The sequence below is a fragment of the Cryptomeria japonica genome, chromosome 1 (genome assembly GCF_030272615.1).
Source record: "Cryptomeria japonica chromosome 1, Sugi_1.0, whole genome shotgun sequence".
Taxonomy (NCBI): Eukaryota; Viridiplantae; Streptophyta; class Pinopsida; order Cupressales; family Cupressaceae; genus Cryptomeria; species Cryptomeria japonica.
Window position 1 is genome coordinate 572,684,181 of NC_081405.1, and position 20,063 is coordinate 572,704,243.

The 20,063-nt window shown below is 37.7% G+C and overlaps 1 pseudogene; it reads right to left on the minus strand.

Moving 5' to 3' along the window:
- Positions 1 to 2,582: 2,582 nt before the first annotated feature.
- Positions 2,583 to 2,701, minus strand: LOC131029155 (5S ribosomal RNA; annotated as a pseudogene).
- Positions 2,702 to 20,063: the final 17,362 nt, after the last annotated feature.

Sequence of the window (20,063 nt, forward strand, 5' to 3'; positions counted from 1 at the left end):
TCTTCACTGCCGGAAACCGAGAACAACAAACCTCTACAATCCGTGAACTAGAAAACCAAATGATTCAACATCTACAGAGCACATATAATATATATTCAAAACCACATAACATAATGTTCATCATCTAGAAGAACGCAAAACATTCTACTACTGGAGCATTAAGTACTCTTTCCTGTATATTGAACTTGCCACAATTATAAATTTCCAGAGTACTTCATCAACACAAATTCAACAACACCAAATAGAGAAATATGCATCAAACTCAATAACAACTAGCCAAACTTCTCCACCTTTGTAATAAAGATGAAAAATATTCTTCATTACATTAACTGGTGTTACATAAAGTTATCATAGTGACCTCATATTCAATGTTGTAGGAGAAGTGGGCAATGAATTTCTTAGCTATCTCACCCCAAGGCTTGATTCCACGTGGCAATCATGAAAACTACTTTATGTCTTGTCTGCTTAGGCTACATGTAAAGAGGTGCATGAGATAGGAATCATTGTGGGCCACCTCTATACAAGCGGTAGAGAACTCCCTATTATGATCCTTAGGATCACCATTCCCCCTTGTACTTATTGAATTTAGGCACATAAAAAATTAGGGGGAAAAGGTGACATGGGTACAAACCTATCAAAAGGATAAGGACAAATGTCTTAGATTATGTAATCCTTGATGAGATTTAATAACCACATACTAGATATTTGTTCTTTTAATTCTCGTATTTGTGTCAAATCACTATGAGTTGTGCTATGTTTACTTGAGTTGCCCCTATGCTTGAGCTACCAGGTTGAGGAGGAGGAATATAAGGTTTATAGTGACCATTATGTTGAGGGATATGGTTTTGGTTTTGACCACCAGGTGGAGATGGATGAATATAATTATGATTTGTTCCATTAGGTGGAGGTGGAGGAGGAACACAGTGTAAGGACCCGCTTGTCCTAACCCTAATTTAACCATCTTAATAACTCACAGTTACAATTAAAGTTAAATTATCATTAATGCACATGCGATATTTACGATAACTGGCATGCAAGTGATAAAGAAATTCAACTTCCATGCGGATCACATATATCATGCAAACTAAATACAACGTAGCAAAAATGAAGTAGAGTGCGCATGGCGATAAAACAACATGCATAACCTATAACTATTAACGATATCAAGTAAGTGCACACATGCGTAGAAGTACATAATTCCGTAAGTTATTACAAATTAAATTAACATGCATTATGTATAAATAAATCAACTAACTAAAATTAAATACGACCATGCATGCAAGCGGAAAAGAAAACTAATCTACGGAAAGTAAATCATACATGTTAGTGGGTTAGTATGTTAGTAGCTTTTCTTTCTTTTCTTTCTGTTAGTTACATTGCATGATGACTTTCTGTCGCTTTACATAATAGGACCTCATGGGTCTTTTACATAACTTTTACATGTGACCATTCTATTCTTTTGCAATAAGATAAAATATACATCATATAATTATTACAAAAAATTATCTGAATTCTCTGATTCTCTGTCTCTAGATGTGTCGTCTCTGTTGTCCTGGACAAACTTCCTCTTGCAAACCGGATGACGAACATATGACCCAGGTGTTTTATCTGCCCAACCAAATGAAGCTTATGCTTCTTGGATGCCCATAAGCTCCCATCCCTCATGACGAATTTCCCTAGCAGACCAATACCAACTGGTGGGAATGGAACCATATGCATTCATGTAGAACTAACAACCCATCCTGTTGAACTTAATTACATGTGTTATGGCAGGGAGAAAAATAAATAAATTGATGGCCATCATTACCCTATTGGGGAGGTGAAAAATTCACCCTTCCCTAGTTGACCCATAACAAGCACCCTATTACAATCATCCCTCATAGACAGAAAATCTAAATTAACCCCTCCCGGGTTAATATCTTTAATAATATTTATTACAGTTCTTATTGTTTAGATATATTTTCTTATTTTAAATAAATAATCAATTCCCTTTTCTCAATAATCAATAATTAACTAACTTTAGTATACAAAGACGTAATCTAAACCTTAAGTTTATGCAATTAAAAACTAATTGCATATTTCAATTCAAATTAAAGAATTTGAGAAATCCTCTACAACATACTAAATGAATAAACCATTAATATTTAATTCTTACCTCTTAGCTAGTATATTAATTTGGGTATTGACAAAAGATTTTGCTTTAAACAAATCTTCAGTGAACTCTAAATCTAACTACTGATATGAGTAGACAAAACTGTATCGACTCAATTCATGGGGAAGATTAAGCGTATAAATTTAATAGAAGACAATGGGGAAAGTAAGGCGTGGAGTAATAACCACTCACAACTGAAAAATCAACACTCTGTCAAGACTCTAGTATGCGGAATATGAGGGAGTCATGGGGTTAGAGAATGCATTTTTATTTCCTCACAATTGCTAACTAAGGGCTTGACTACACACATCGACCCATTAGAGGTCGATTTCCTGTCAGAAGAAGGAGGCGTGGAGGCTAGGTGTGGTAGATTGGAGGGAGAGTGAGGCATGGGAAACACCTTCTTCCTCATCGCCCCCCTTCGTATTTAAGGGTGCAACACCGGGACTTCCCGGGAGGTCACCCATCCCAGTACTACTCTGGACCAAGCGCACTTAACTGTGGAGTTCTGATGGGATCCGATGCACTAATGCTAGTATTGGCAAAATATTTTCCTTTAAACAAATTTTCAGTGAACTCTAAATCTAACTACTGATATGAGTAGACAAAACAATATCGACTCAGTTTATGGGGAAGATTATGCATATAAATTTGATACAAGATAATGGGGAATGGAAGGTGTGGAATAATAACCACTCATAGCTAAAAAATCAATGCTCTGTCAAGACTCTAGTATGCAGAACTTGAGGGAGTCGTGGGGTTAGAGAAGACATTTTTCTTTCCTCACAATTGCCAATTAAGGGCCTGACTGCACACATCGACCCATTAGAGGTTGATTTCCTGTTATAAGAAGGAGGTGTGGAGGCTAGGTGTGGTATATTGGAGGGAGAGTGAGGCATGGGAAACACCTTCTTCCTCATCAACCCCTCCCTTTTGTACCCTTTTTACTGTAGACACAACATGACAGGGTTAGAGGGGAGCACTATAAGTTAGGCGACATGGAAGGAAGGAGCGATAGGAGATGCATGGAGGATAATTACTCTAGCTTGAACTCATCGCACACCCCCCCTCCCATTCACAGATACAAAGAGTAGATCCCAAAGAAAGGGGTGTGGAGATGGATGAAGGCGTGGGGAGGACGTGGAAGGATAGGCATGGAGAAAATAAGTGTTTCCAAAATCAACATAACCCCTTCCAAACTAGCAACAGTTTCGGTGTGGTTTTAAACAAATTGTCTGGCAAAACAATGTTGACAATTACATAGCTAAGCCTATGACTCAACAAGTGAGAGAGAGGAGTCTATTTGTTGTTTGGTCCATACATATTAACCTAATGGGTGTCAATCTCATGCTATGAAGGAAGACGTGGAGATGGAGGAGTAAACCTTGGTCAATCAAATCAAATCTATAAACCTACAAATTCTACGTAGTAATTAGTCAATCATGGGGCGAGAAACAATATTCCAAAGTTAGATCCTGTACTCATTAGATCACAAACTACCATTTTTTTTTGTCAAAGTAAAGAGAGATCTAATGGTATGATGAAAGAATAAGTATTCAGTAGATTATTGAGAGGGGGGGTGAATCAGTAAATAGAAAAAATGATACAAACTTCCCAAACTCAAACTCAAACTCAAACATACAAAGTAAACTTATCAATGAAATACCACTATCAAGATCAACACTCATAAGAATATCGATTGACTGTTACAAAAACTTAATAGTAAACAACATTTAACTTGTAAACATCCAAATGTTTTATCATATGCCAATGCTTCATTTGTCAATGCTTCTGGTTATCATGCCTTATCAGAAATAGTTAAGTAGTTAATCAAATCAACTATAAGATCATAACCACACAAACATTTACCACATGACACAAGTATTTATACATGGAAAACCCAAATAGGTAAAAACCACGGTGAGATGGGACTCACAAGATAATATCTGGACTCTTCTGAAGTTTGCCCTGTTAGGAACCAAGCTTGTTAAAGCTTTTACAAAAGTCCTGTTAAGAACTGATCCTGTTAGGAATCACCCGGTTAAGGGATTGACTACAAATGCCTTGTTAGAAGCAAATACCATGCAAGGAGTAACCTCAGTAGAGGATTTGAAAATCCAATCTAATGGACCACCCTGGTAGAGGATTTAATAAGGAACCAAGCTTGTTAGAGCTTACCCAGTTAGGGGATTTCAATTCTGCTATAATTGTTAGAAAATAATAGGAGTTTCTTGATCTGTCCAAATAGCACTACACTTTCTTGATCAGATCCATTTAAGCTTCTATCTTCCTTTACTCAAACTACAGACTCATTTTCCGGTTCGGCAACCACACACTCAACTGATTTCTGCCAACTCTTGCCAACACTAAACAAAATAACTTCATCGATCTTAAATACAAATCAATTAGGTCGGTAACACAACAAAAATCTAATCCTCTCATCGATATTACAAACAAGTCGGTACAAGCATGACCTTTGGATTTCATAATAATCTCTACACATCAATCAAGAAAACCTCAACCACTCCTTGATTACTGCTTCATCGAGCTCAATAACTCATCACGCGCTTTGCATTAGATGCAATAAACTTTTCTCAATCCCTAGACAAACAAACAAACAAGCACGCCAAAATAATTGACCTTGTCTTCATACAATGACCATACGTGTCACCATCATTACCGCTCAACATCATATCATAAACCAACAGAACCAATTCAACAACCTTAATCAGTTAGGGTTTAACAAAAACAACTGGTAGGGTTTACCGGTTACATAACATAGAAAGGGTTTAACCTTTTACTCTGGTTACCGGTTCAACTCACAAACTTACATACCAGTTTACAATATCCTTCACAAAGCTCTTCCTACTAGTTACAAGACAATATCAACAATAACAACAATATCATCAATATCATTGCTAGTTCAATTGACATCAATGACAACATAACATATCATTAATGCAATCTTCATGCAAATACCAACAATCTCCCCCTTTGGCATTGATTGCAATACAAATATCAACACCATTGCTTTGCTGCTGTGATTGTGAATAGGAATCCTGGTTTACATTACTCAGTATTCACATGCTCTCTCTATCTTGAGTATGTCACTAGTTTTCCTTCCCATAATCACATAATTCTTCTCCCTCTTTGACAACAATGCCAAATTGAAAGTAAAACATGTAATGTTAAATTTTCACTGTGCATCAACAACATACTGCAACTTGATGCTCCCCCTGTGGAATACATCCACTTCTACACCAACCCTTGTAAAATTATGCAAGTGATTCAGGAACTAATGTAGTCAACATCATTTTCAACTAACTTCATGAAGAGGGACAACCCCTAACTAGCTTCTAAGATACTCAAAAGTAGTCTTAGGTAGAGGTTTGGTAAAAATATCTGCAAGCTGCTCCTTGGTAGAAACATGCTCTAAGTTAACATATTTGCTCTGAACTTTTTCCCTCAAGAAATTATACTTCAATTCAATGTGCTTGGTTCGTGTGTGCAAAACAAGATTCTTGGAAATATTTATGGCACTTGTGTTATCACATAAAATATTTATAGGTTCTGAAATATTTATCTTAAAACCTTCCAAAATGTGCCTCATCCAAATAGCTTGTGTGCAATTCATATAAGCTGCAACATACTCAGCTTCAACAGTAGATTGTGAAGTACAACTTTGCTTTTTACTACTCCATGAAACAAGCCTTTCTCCAAGAAAAAATGCTCCACCGGTTGTGCTTTTTCGGTCATCAACATTTCCTGCCCAATCAACATCTGTGTATGCCTTCAAATCAAAGTTTCCTCCATATGGATACAATAATCCATAGTCAACAATACCTTTTAGGTATCTAAATATCCCGTTTGTTGCTATCAGGTGTGTCTCCTTAGGATTCTTCTGAAATCTAGCAACTATGCCAACCGCATGGGCTATGTTTGGTCTGTTGTGAACAACATAGTGCAATTTGCCAATCATTGACCTGTATTCCTTCTCATCAATAGACTTAGATTCATCTTCCTTGGACAACTTACAACTTGAAACCATTGGTGTCCCAACTGGTTTATAGTCACTCATTCCAAATGTCTTCAAAACCTCTTTCACATACTTAGACTGTGTAATGAAAATACCATTCTTCATTTGCTGTATCTGCAAGCCTATGATTTTTTTTATTTCCCCTACTAAAGACATTTCATACTCATTTTTCATTTCCTTTGCAAAATTGTTACTCATGAAATCATTACCTCCAAATATAATATCATCAACAAATACTTCACTGACCAGTATTTCATCTCCTTCAGACTTGAGATAAATGTTACTATCATCACTGGTTCTCAGAAAGCCTATCTTCATTAGATGTGTATGAAGCCTTTCATACCATGCTTTGGGTGCTTGCTTTAATACATACAAAGCCTTATGCAATTTGCATACCATGTCTTTCTCATTAGTCAAAGCATAACCATCTGGTTGCTCTAAATATACCTCTTCTTCCAATATCCCATTAAAAAATGCAGACTTAACATACATCTAATATACCTTGAACTTTTTATAGGCTGAAAGTGCAAGTAAAGTTTTGACATCTTCTAGTCTTACTACTGGTGCAAAATTTTTGCCATAATCTTCTCCTTCTTCTTGCGCATAACCCTTGTAGAGTAATCTTGCCTTGTTGGGAACTACAACACCATCTTCATTCAACTTGTTCCTATATACCATTTTAGTACCTATAACATTCTTATTTACCGATCAAGGTACTAGGGTCCAAGTGTTGTTTTTCTCAATTTGATCCAATTCCTCCTCCATAGCTTTAACCCAATGATCATCACCAAATGCCTCCTTAGCAGTTTTTGGTTCAATGGTGGAGATCATGCAAGAATTCTCTTTGATTCTTCTTCTAGTTAGCACCCCAGCATCCTTATCTCCAATAATCTACCCAGGATTGTGATTCAGTCTCACATATCTAGGAATAACATGATCATTATCTTCAGATTCAGCTTCTTCATTGTCATCATCTTCTTCTGAATTTATCTGTTCTGGTTGGGCTGGTGCATTAGAATTTGCTTTGCCAGTTTCAGATTTCACAGTTTCTGGTTCCAAAAACAAAATGCAAGGATCTTCATCCTTTTTCTCTGAACTGGTTCCTTCTGAGACTTCAGTAAATTCATCCACTCGAACATAAACACTCTCAACAATTCTCTATGTCTGGTTGTTAAAACATTTGTAGGCTTACTCTTGGCAGAATAGCCAAGAAATATGCCTTCATCACTCTTAGCCTCAAATTTGCTAATGTAATCACCTCTCTTAATAAAACACTTGCTTCCAAATATCTTAAAATGGATAACATCCGATGATCTTCCATACCAATATTCATAAGGAGTCTTTTCCTTACCTCTCTTTACCAAAACTTGGTTCATTGTGTAGACAGCTGTGCTGAAAACTTCTCTCCAAAAGGTTTCCGCTACACCTCCTTGTATCAAAATTGTCCTAGCAACTTCAACAATTGACCGATTGTTTCTTTCTGCAATACCATTTTGCTATGGTGTCCTCAGTGCAGAAAGTTGTCGTTTGATACCATTCTTTTCATAGTACCTGTATGTGGGAAAAATGGATTAATAAAACTAAATATGTGAAAAATTACGATAAATATCAATCCACACACACACACAGGACTTCTTGATGCAAGCTATGGAATAACGTGATGTTACTCAGCTTCCCAAGGAGGGTCCCATGGTTCTCTATCTCACAATGTCCCTCAAACCAATGTTTTGCTCTCAGATTACTGAGCAAAATGGTTTAGGGATGGCAAATATGAGAACGAGAGAGATTTTAACTGTTTTTAATATGAGATGTGTTATAAGCTAGATGAGATGTTAGAAATGCAACAAACTAAATGATAAGATGACAAGGTTAGTATGAATACTATCCTAACATACTATATTTAATCTATGATTGAACTAAAATGATAAATAAACTACTTTAGCATGCATGTTCATGATTAATTCTGATCTAAATGGTAAATAAAGTAATCTAAGCATGCATATTAGTCTAATTTATGATCTAAAAGAGGCTAAATGAGGAGCATATATAAAATGAGAAAGCTTGAAAGAATTTGAGCATAAGTGTGATGCTTCAAATTTGAAAGATGATTGTTAAGAATGGAGGAATGAGAGTTCTATTTATAGCACAAACAGGGCAATGGATGGTCAGGATTGAAAGGTTTAATCAAGGGCCAGGTTTGAAAGTTGGGGATCCATGTGCACAATTGGCACCAATGAAATGGTGACAAATGTCCACACCAGATTGGGTTGAAAGAAGAGGTTGGAGGCATTAAAGGCCTGAGGAGACCTCATGGTTATCTAAAGGCTAAGGGTCAAGTCTAAGTTAGGTTTACCCACTGAATTAGGATCTAATCCAAGGATAAACCTTTGTGCAAATGATTAAGAGATAATCATGGTCAAAGCATTAATAACCTGATGAGACCCTTGGGTTGGATAGAGGTTGAGTCAAAACAAATGTTTTAACCATGTGGGAGGGTTTGAAATAACCATTAATGGTTATTGGAGACTTTGTGGATTAAGTGGTTGAAGGTTGGAAGCCTTCAATGGTTTTCAAAGACTTTGGGGTTTTTGGTGGTTGAAGGTTGAAAACCTTCAATGGTTATCCAAGACTTTGGGTCATTTGAGAAGTGACCTCCCTTTGCTTTAGGGATGTGACAAAGTTTAGAGGGGGTTTAGGTTAATTAGAATTGGTTAGAAGATTCTAGAAGGAGTTAGGAAGGGGTTTGGGTTTTTGCAAGTGGATGGGGAATTATAGGATTAAATTGAATTATTTGATTTTCATTCAATTTGGTTGCAATTAAATAAATTTGATTTATTCAATTTAGGATAACTATTTAATTAAATTTGAATTTAATTAAAAGTGGCTAGGGGGATTTAATTGAATAAAATGATTTATTCATTAAATGGTATAGTGAATTTAATCAAGTGATTTACTTAATTAAATAGAAGAATGTGGATAATTTAATTAAACTGGATTTAATTAAATAGGAAAATGAACATAAAATATTCATTTAGGAATATGGTCATTTTTATATGTCTACATTTTGCCCCTCTTTGAAGTGACGTGTGTGCACATGTTATTTCAAAGAAAATGATGTCCTATCATGATTTATGATTAAATGCAATTTTTGTGTCGCTCTTTTGATTTGCCAGTCGTGCCCCAGATTCGATGTTCGATGTGATGCCCCCTCGGGAGATGAATCAATTTTTATTTTTTTTTTGAAATTTTTTTTGAGTTAAATTGATGAAGTTCGTATGATGTGTAGGATTTCGTGCGTGTAGAAAGTGCGTAAATTGATTCATCTCCCGATAAATTACAAATGTTTTGGTATAGGGGAGACCACGACCATATTACAGGCCCAGTTAGGTAACCCTAATTTCATTTTTCTCCTATAAAAGGGGAAAAGGGCTTGATTTGAATTCATTTGTGCTTGTTGACTTTGAAGAAAAGAGAATTTGCTCTGGAGAGAAAATGCCTATTCCTTACCACAGACACCGTTTCGAGCGCGTTCGGAGATATCGGAGACCTGCAGCGCGTGGACCACCAGTAAGTCAACCCTTTTGACCCTTTTTTGATTTTTGATTTTGTCGATTTTAGGTGTTTTTTGAATTTTTAAGTTCGGGCTTTTCGGTTCAGCGCGTCTAAGGTAAACAGTAGCGCATACGCAATGCGAAATAGCGCATCAGGGTCAAATTTAGGGGTCGCGTCCGAAAATATTTGGTAGCGCATAGGAGTTTTAGGTTAGCGCGTAGACGGAAAACAGCGCAGGTAACGTGGTTAGTAGCGCGTTGGAAGAACAGGGTAGCGCGTCGGTATAACCTAGCGCATAGGAAGCAAAGAAGTTCGCATAAAGCCGGAGGTTTAGCGTGTAATCATAACATAGCGCATAGGGCTTAACAGGTAGCGCTTAGGGAGATCAGATTAGCGCGTAGGTTGTTTCTAGCGCATAGGATGAAAAGGGGAGCGCGTAGGGAGGATAGATTAGCACGTAGACAGAGTCTAGCGCATAGGGTAGATTGGGTAGCGCAATGGAGGAAAAGAATAGCGCATAGACATAGTCTAGCGCATAGGGCAAATAGATTCGCGCTTAGGAAAAGCAGCGTAGCGCATGGATGGAATCTAGCGCATAAGGCAAATAGGTTAGCGCGTAGGACAAGCAGCCTAGCGCGTGGGTCTTTTTTAGCGCATTTCATGTCTGTTTTAGCGCATCCAGGAAAAATTTGTGTCGTGGTCGATTTAAAATGTTGTGTTTTTGCGTGTCTGTCGTGTTTTTGATGCATGTATCCAATATGAGTATTTGTATAACTTGTTTTGATGTGAATGTTTCCAAGTTATGTATAGATATCAAGCTATTTGTGGTGATCAGAACATGATTTATGTGTGTTATCTGTTTTAAGTTCAAATGTGTATGAAAGCCTGTGTTGTTTTACAAGCCGATATGGGTTGGAAACTTGAGTTATTTTACAAGTTTTGATATGTGTGAGAAACTTGAGTTGTTTTACAAGTTTGTGATTGTGGTACTTGAGTTGTTTTACAAGTTTTGATATGGTTTTTGAAAACTTGAGTTGTTTTACAAGTTGATATGAAATGATAGGTTTTTGAACTTTGATTGTAGATGAGCAAATTTGTTTCATGTTTTTGATGTAAGTTTTATTTTGATATCTTTTTGTTGATGTGGAATCTGATATTGGATATGTTTTGAGATTTGATATGATAATGCCCCCTCGGGAGATCGTTCGTGCACACAATGCATGAATGATCTCTCGAAAGAAGAAGAATGTTGTTTGAAAGATGGAAGAGTAGATAGTGATGGCATGCATGGGTTTGATAAGATTGGTTAGATTGATTGGAATGAGAGCAAGTCTAGTTTCAGGTATGACACCTCCTGTATAAGACATGGATGATCGATCATCTGGGTTTAGGAATGATATCGCCTGTATAAGATATGGATGATTGAGTGTCTGGTTGCAAGAATGATACCGCCTGTATAAGACATGATAGAAGATAGTTTGGAAGAATGATAGAAGATAGGTTGGAAGAATGATAGAAGATAGTTTAGAAGAATGATAGAAGATATGAAAGTGAAGAAAGATTCTATGATGATGTGATAGATATGCATGCGAGGGATGCAATGATGAATGATGAATGATATTTTGAAAATGAGATGTATGATATGATATGCAACTAATTGTAAAATGATATGCAACTAATTGTAAAATGATATGTAGCTAATTGTAAAATGATATACAGCTATGTTTTTGGAGCATCTCTCGTTCTGTATTTGCCATCCGATAGAACCATTCATTTGCTTTCTTTGTAAATATCATCAGTAAGCATTGATTTTTTTTAGGATATGTTGAAAATTTATACAAGCATAATGGTATAATTGAACCATAATGACCTGAGAAAAATTTACATGATTTTTTATTTTGCAAGATAGCACAAGCATCAAGGTATAATTAAACCAGGACGACCTGAGTGCGTATTGCGTAAACAGACAAGAGTAGATCATTTATATGCGTGAAATGGGATCAAGCCTTTAGTGATATGGATCACATCTCGAGGCAAATATTCACACAGTACAAGTGATCGCCTCCTAGACAGAAGACTAAGAAAATTTTGGAAGTTCCTCATGATCTCTGGCTTTGAAGCTTTTGATGAGATGAGAAGATTCCAATTTATTTAAAAAGTTCAAAATGTAAAATAATCAAGACTTTAATGTGATAATGCAACATTTAGTATTTCAGAAAATCATCCATCCTTGAGTTTCTTGTGTATTGTTCGTGTTTTGGTTGTTTGTAATGAAGTGCAGTTGTGTTTGTTGGATGTCCTGTGTCTTGAGATTTTACAATAGTTGGAATGTCTTTGAATGTTTGCAAGTTTGTGAATAGTTTAATGCCCCTAGATGAGTGTTTGTCTGGATATGGTTAGGTACAGTGATTTCCAAGCCATGGTGTGGTATGATAAGAGAATAGATACAGATAGATAACTCAGGATAGTGACTATGCTAAGTATATCCTGGATGGATAGAGGCTGTGTCAGGCGATGGCCGATAGCGTGTTGATGGATAAAATGTCATGGATATAGAGAAAGGAGCCGGCCTTTCACAAAGGCGCCTGTTTACCAGGTTTTCACCATTTGTTTTTATTGTACTTTGTATTTTGACTTTTTCTGGAGTTTTGTATTTTTTTGTTTGTTTTTGGCGTTTTCCGTGCACTAGGCTACCTTAAGTATAGTACTTCTTTAGATGAATGCTATTAGTTGGATCATCAAGCACATCTCCTTCAGAATTTGTTAGCTGATAAGTACCTGATCCATAGACTGAAATGATGACATAGGGACCCAACCAGTTAGGTTCAAATTTCCCTTTCTTTTCTCTATCTTGCTGGTTTCTGGGATTTTCTTTTAGGACTAGATCACCAACTTTGAAGTTACGAGGAATGACCTTATGATTGTAGCTCCTGCACATGCGTTGCTGATATGCTTTGAGATGAGTATAAGCATGTTGGCATCTTTCATCTAATAGTTCCAATTCTTGCAGTCGGTTTACTCGATACTCTTCATCTGGAATCAAACCTTTCAAAGAGACTCTAAGAGATGGAATTTCTACCTCCAAGGGTAAAATAGCCTCTGATCCATATACCAAGGAATATGGTGTTGCCCCTGTAGGTGTGCGGATGCTAGTCCTGTAGGCCCAAAGAGCTGGATTGAGTTGTACATGCCAATCTTTGCCTGCATCATTTACTGTTTTCTTGAGGATTTTTAGGATCGTTTTGTTAGATGCTTCTGCCTGACCATTTCCTTGTGGATAGTATGGTGTAGAAAATCGATGCTAAATTTTGAATTTTTCACATAGTTCCTGCACATCTTGGTTTTTGAAAGGTCGTCCATTATTTGTGACAATTGAATTTGGAATACCATATCTGCAGATCAGATAATTTAGGATAAAAGAGGCAATTTGTTTCCCAGTCACTGTGGTCATGGGAACTGCTTCGATCCATTTGGTAAAGTATTATGTGGCAGTTATAATGAACTTGTGTCCATTTGAAGATGAAGGATGTATTTTGCCTACCAGATCCAATCCCCACTGACAAAAGGGCCAGGATGTGGTAAATGGTTGTAGTTCCTGTGCTGGTGCATGTATCAGATTGCCATGGATTTGGCATTTAGGACATTTCTTGGCAAAATGATATGAGTCTTTCTCCATTGTAGGCCAGTAGTATCCCATTCGTAGAAGCTTTTTAGCAAGAGTAGTGCCACTCGAATGTGTGCCACAAATACCTTCGTGAAGTTCGTGTAAAGCTGAATCAGAATCATTATGATCAAGACAACGAAGAAGAGTACCATCTAGACCTCGACGATATAAGGTATCAGCGGTAAGGGTGTAACGGGCAGCTTGTCGGATAAAGTTACGTTTTTGGTTACGAGATTGGTCAATGGGTAATATATTATGCTTGAGGTAGTCGTATATTGGCCCATATAACGGAGAATCTGAACTGGTTAAGGCATATACAACATGGGATTCAGAATGGTCATAGGCGGGGGAGAACAGTTGCTCTACCAGGAACTCATAACGACTCTGTTGTTCTGGAATTTGTAGTAATGAAGCGATCGTAGCCATTGCATCGGCTACTTTGTTATTTAACCTTGGTATTTGCTCAAAAGTGATGTGCACAAAATACTGCTTGAAGTCATCCACCATCCGTTTGTAGGGTAGTAGCTTATCATCCTTTGTCTGATAGTTGTTGTTAATTTGATGGATGACCAATTGTGAGTCTCCATAGACTTTTAATTCTGTGATTTTCCATTTTACAGCCATTTTGATGCCGATGACCAATGCTTCATATTCAGCCATATTATTTGTACATGGAAACATAAGCCTGTATGATCTTGGCATGGTGTGTCCTTCAGGGGCGATGAATAGAATGCCGGCCCCCGAACTATGTTGTGTATAGGATCCATCAAAGTATAGGGTCCATTGTTTGGAGGAAAGAGCAAAAACGTCCCTGTCTGGAAATTCAATGTCCATGGTTTGTTTTCCTGGTAGCGGTGCTTCAGCCAACTGATCTGCAATCGCTTGTCCTTTGATAGCTCGTCTTTCTGTGTAGTGGATGTCAAACTCACTGAGAATCATAACCCATTTAGCCAATCAGCCTGTGAGAGCTGCCTTACTGAGTAGATACTTGAGAGGATCAATTTTGGCTACTAGCTTAATAGTGTGTGCTAGCATATAATGTCGGAACTTTTGAGATGCAAAAACAACTGTTAGGCAAGCCTTTTCAATGAATGTATAATTGAGCTCATATCCATTCAATGTTCTACTGATGTAATATATGGCGCGTTCTTTTCCTTGTTGATCTTCTTGTGCCAATAATGCCCCCAGTGAAACATCTGTCGTTGATATATACAATATAAGAGGCTTTCCTGCAATTGGTGGTACTAGAACTGGTGGATTCATCAGGTACTGTTTAATTTGGTAAAAGGATTCTGCACATTTAGTCTCCCATTTGAATGGCACATTTTTGTGTAACAAGTGGTTAAATGGCAGACTTTTATCTGCTAGTTGAGCGATGAATCGCCTGATTGATTGAAGTCGCCCTTGGAGAGATCGAAGTTGACTGATATTCTTTGGTGTTGGCATATCCATAATGGCTTGTACCTTTGCTGGATCCACTTCAATACCTTTAGCTGAGACGATGTAACCTAGTAACTTGCCTGATGTAACCCCGAAGACACACTTCTTAGGGTTGAGTCAGACTTTGAATTTCTGCAATCGAGCAAAGATCTTTGTTAGGATGCCAAGATGTTCAGCTCTGGTGAAAGATTTTGCTAGTAAATCATCCACATAGTCTTCCATAAATGTGTGCATCATATCATGGAATATGGTTGTCATTGCTCGTTGATAAGTGGCTCCGACATTCTTTAAGCCAAAAGGCATAACATTCCAACAGTAGGTTCCCCAAGAACAGGTGAATGCTGTTTTGTCTTGATCTTCAGGAGCTATTTTGATTTGATTATAGCCTGAGAAACCGTCCATTAATGAGAGCATTGCATGGCCTGCTGTGAGATCTACAATTATATCAATACTTGGTAGAGGAAAGTCATCCTTTGGGCAAGCTTTATTGACATCTCTGAAGTCGGTGCATATTCTAATACTACCATCTGGTTTTGAGACTGGAACAATGTTAGAAATCCATTCTGCATAGTCAATAGGTCGGATGAATCCGACATCTAATAATTTCTTTAATTCCGTTTTGACCATGAGTGCTATCTGTGGATTCATCTTTCGTAGTTTCTGCTTGACTGGCTTGACCCCTGCAGAGATGGACAAGTGATGCATGATTAGGTGTGGATCCACTCCAGGCATATCAGCATATGACCAGGCAAAGTTAATTTGCTGTCCTTTAAAGAAGATGATGAATGCCGATCTTTCCTCTTCGGTCAGAGATTCTGCAAGGTGAATGTTTCTGGCTGCTTCAGTGGTACCAATGTTGATTGATTGAGTGGGCTCAATCAATATGGGTGATCGTTCATGAAAATGTTCAGGAAGAGTGTCAAGTCTCCCATCGTTAGGTGCCTTAAAAAGGTTTTCACCCTCAGATGCGTCCTTTATTTTTACTTTTTTGGGATCCATTGCTGCCATTGACTGGTTTTCAGCATTAGATTCATTATTTGATTCATTTTTGCGACTGAGAGACTTGGCACTCCCTGAAGAACAGACGTCGTTATGCGGTTCACTGGCAGAGCCTGTTTCGGGATTTACGGTACATAGGTAGTGGATAATAGATTCATCATCTGGAAAAATTGGGATATCATGAGTCTCAGGTTCAGTCCAGTCGATGAGATCAGGGAAGACAAGTGGTAAGGAATCATGGGGCGGGTCAAGTTCAGCTACTGTAAGTGTTAGAATAGAGTTATCATCGTGATGGGTCTTGTTTTTAAAGAAATTTAGGGTTTCATCGAGGTCTTCGATGGTATCATCTTCTACATAGACTTGTTCGTAATATTTCTGTTCGCTTTCCTGAACGTCATAGATATGTTGTGGTCCAAATTCAAGAGGCCTATCTTCTGTGTTATGTTCTTCTTGAGAAATGGATATGAAATCAGTATCATCGGGGATATTTGTAGTAGTATCAGAGCAGGTACCCCATTCACATTCATTTGAATCTGTTTCATATGCATCATCCCAAATTCTATCTGTACTGTAGACAGGTATGTTGTATGGCGAAAATAAATCTTTGATGATAGATACTATTTTGACATTCTGTGTTGATTCTGTATCTGATCCATCTTCTACATTCTGGATTTGTTCATAGATTGTGCTTCCTCGGGGAGGAATAATGGGTGCTTGTGATGATATGATTTGTTCTTGAGCCACCGGTGTGTGAATATGAGCCACTGCTGCAGATATGGCCTTCTTATGATCCAAAAGCTTTCTCTGATGTATCTTCTGATCTTGACGTTCTCTTGCCTTACGGATTGTTTCTGCTGATTCAAAGAGAGCTTCCTGCCATGATTCTTCTTTATATTTCTTCTTTTCTTTCCATTGAGATTTTGTATTTGTATGTGGCGGCCTTTTTAATAGGAAAGTGAATTTAGAACCTAATCCTACTTTATTTCTACTAGGTTGTGAAGGAAGATCTATAGGTTTAGTGACTCCTTCTTGGCGTTTCCCAATAGGTCCTTTACCGCCATATCCCATTTGTTTCATGATCAAGTAGCTTTTTCCATACAAGTGCATTGGTAGAACAATGTCTAGAGCGGCCGCTCTATTAGCTTCTTCTTCATCTTTGTATAACCAGTTAAGAACATCTTTATCTTCTGATTCGTGTGCTAGAGTCCCCAATTGGATGAAGGTACCATCAAATTTAGTTATGGGCTGAGTTGCCTGATGTGTTGATAGAGTAGGTAAACCATGCGATCTAGGTGATGTTGGCAATTTGGTTAAACACAAAGGCTCCATAGAGTATTGGCCCATGCCTTGGTCCTTGATTTGCATTTTCTGTTTGAAATCTCCCCATAAGGAGTTGGATTTTACGGTTGGTGGATCAGATGTTGAAGACCGCTGCTTTTCTCTGTTATAAGGAACCAAACTATCTTGGGCTGCCCCCATTGCATTGCAATGTTGAAATGGATTGTGATTAGCTGATATGGAGATTTCCTGTCCATCATAAGGAAATTTGACACACTGGTGGTATGTAGAAGGTACTGCTTGCATTTCATGTATCCAGGGTCGACCTAATAAGATATTATAGGTGAGTTCAATATCTAAAACTTGACATATAGTATCCTTTTGCACTGGTCCTACCTGAATAGGCAATATCACTGTTCCTTTAGAGGACCGTTCCTCATCATCATATGCTTTTATGGTAATCTTTTTACAAGGATCAATAGATTCTTCTGAGAAACCTAGTGCACGGATAAGCTTTAAGGTACATATATTAAGTCTGGCTCCTCCATCTATTAAGACTCTTTTAACACGGTGTTTGCAAACAATGACTTCAATATGTAGAGGAGTATTATGTGGATGACTCAATGAAGTATTATCATGCTCTGAGAAGGTGAGGTTATGAGACTCTGTCATGTGGGCCACCATAGCTTGGAATCTGTCTGTATCCAGATTTTGAGGTACATTTGTTTCTAAGAGTGCTTGCTCCAATATGTCTTTGTGTCTTGGAGATAGTTTTAACAATTCCAGGATAGATATCTGAGCCGGAGTTTTTCGCAGTTGAGTAACTAAGTCGTATTGGATCTTTGGTGTGGTGGTTGGAGGTGCAGTATGCCCCTTTAAGACATATTTCTGGGTTCGGGTTGTTACATTGACAGATTCATGATCACGTTTATCTCGAATGGTTATAACATTGACTTGATGGTCTTCAGCTGATATGTGATTGATTGTGTTGTTGTAGATGTGATTAATACGAGCTCCGCGTGTATCATTTGAACTTGATGCTCCATCTTTGTTATAATTTGGTAAAGGATCTTTGAAGGCTTCGTGATCATTATTTGTTTTGAGACCATCCACTGTTAAGTCACCTCGATCAATCATGTCTTGGATTATGTGTTTCAATCTCATGCACTCGTTTGTTCTATGACCTTTGTTTCGATGAAAATCACAATAATGGGAATCATTCCACCAAGGTGGTTTGATCGGGGGTTCGTAATTGTTGATTGGAGGTAAAGAAAGAACCTTGTTTGCTAACAGCTCTCTGAATGCGGACTCTAATGATTGGCCCAATGGTGTGAAAATACGCTTATGGAAATTGTTGGTGTTGTTGCGTGAATTGTTGTTAGGCCCTGGATTCAGATTTTTGTTTTGATTATCGTTGGCATTGTTGGTGTTGAGTTGTCCTTGAGTATTGTTTGGTGTATTGGGAGTAGCATTTTTAGGATTTTTCGTATTCTGAGTATTTCCTGATAAAGCAAGCACTGGCTGTTTAGATTTAGGATCATAGGATTCATTGTTGCCGTCGTTTTTGTTTCGAGTCCAAAATCGAGTTTCGTCTAGATTGGTATTGTTTTGGTTATTGTAGTTTGATGAGTTCGTTCCTTCTTTGTAGAACTTGAGTGTTCCCTTTTTGACACAAGCTTCCTCTACTTGGATGCCATTTTCAATTAACTTGTCAAAAGATGGGATGCATTGAAGTTTGAGTCTGTAACTCATTTCCCCATTCAAGTTATCAATGAAGATTTCCATTTTCTCTTTTTCAGGAATATCGCGAGGATATCTTGATACCATGCGTCGCCAACGTTGAAGGAATAACATGAATGTTTCATTGTTCTTTTGTTTGGTGTTGCAGATATCTAACATGGTTATGGCATGTTGGATGTTGTAAGAATAATGGGTGATGAACTTGTTGACCAATTCGTCAAATGATCTAACAGGTGGTGTAATCTTGGATAACCATTCCATTGTTTGTCCTCCCAGGCTTCTTGGGAATAACCTCATCAGATACGTGTCATTATGAGCAAATTCAAGACTCATAGTACAAAATTCTCGAACATGATCTCGAGGATCACCTTTCCCATCATATTTATCAAATTTGGGAATGTCTGAGTTTGGAGGAAAAGGTATCATGTTTAAGCTTCTGTCAAATGGATAAGGACAGATTTCGTTTATAGAATACCGCACTGTTGTCCCTTGTTGCATGTCATGCATTTGTCTTTGCAACATTTGCATCTGTTGAGTAAGAGCAACCAAAGGCGTATTATCTTGCCGAGGGAAGAGTTCTTCCCTTGGATTTGTTCTCATTTGAAAAGGTGTGGCAAATGGTATGTGTTGTTCGGGGGTTTCGAACATAGGTACTCGCATTTCTGGTATATGTTGTTCTGGAATACGTTGTTCAGGTATGCGAGTCTCTTCTTCCCTTTGTTGTTCTTGATATGTGTATTGTTGAGATCCTGTTTGAAAGACGTTTGCGTCGAAATCTTCAGGAAGTTTGACACCTTTGCTTGTAAGCATAAGTAGATATTTTTCTTTGTCATTTTCCATGAGTTTTTCAATGAGTTTTTGGAATGAAGGATTTTCTTGGCATTCCTAAAGAATTGCGTCAGTAATTTCAGGATCTTCTGAAGATGGAACTTCAAAAGGATTTGATAATCTGCGATTCATACTTGATTCCGCGGGTGTCTCGCTTTGTTTGTTTCGTTGAGAGCGAGTGACAGGCATTTCAATAGAAACTTTCAGTGATGAAAGGAACAAAGTCCTCGTTGATGTTTTGCTCTGGCGTTGGTGGTTCTGGTCTAGGTGTGTTATATGTGATGCACTCGTCGGGCAGGAATGCTGGATTGATTTTTCCTCCGCGGTTTATCTTTTGATTAAAAGCAGACTTTTGACAGTATGCTCTTGTTTTC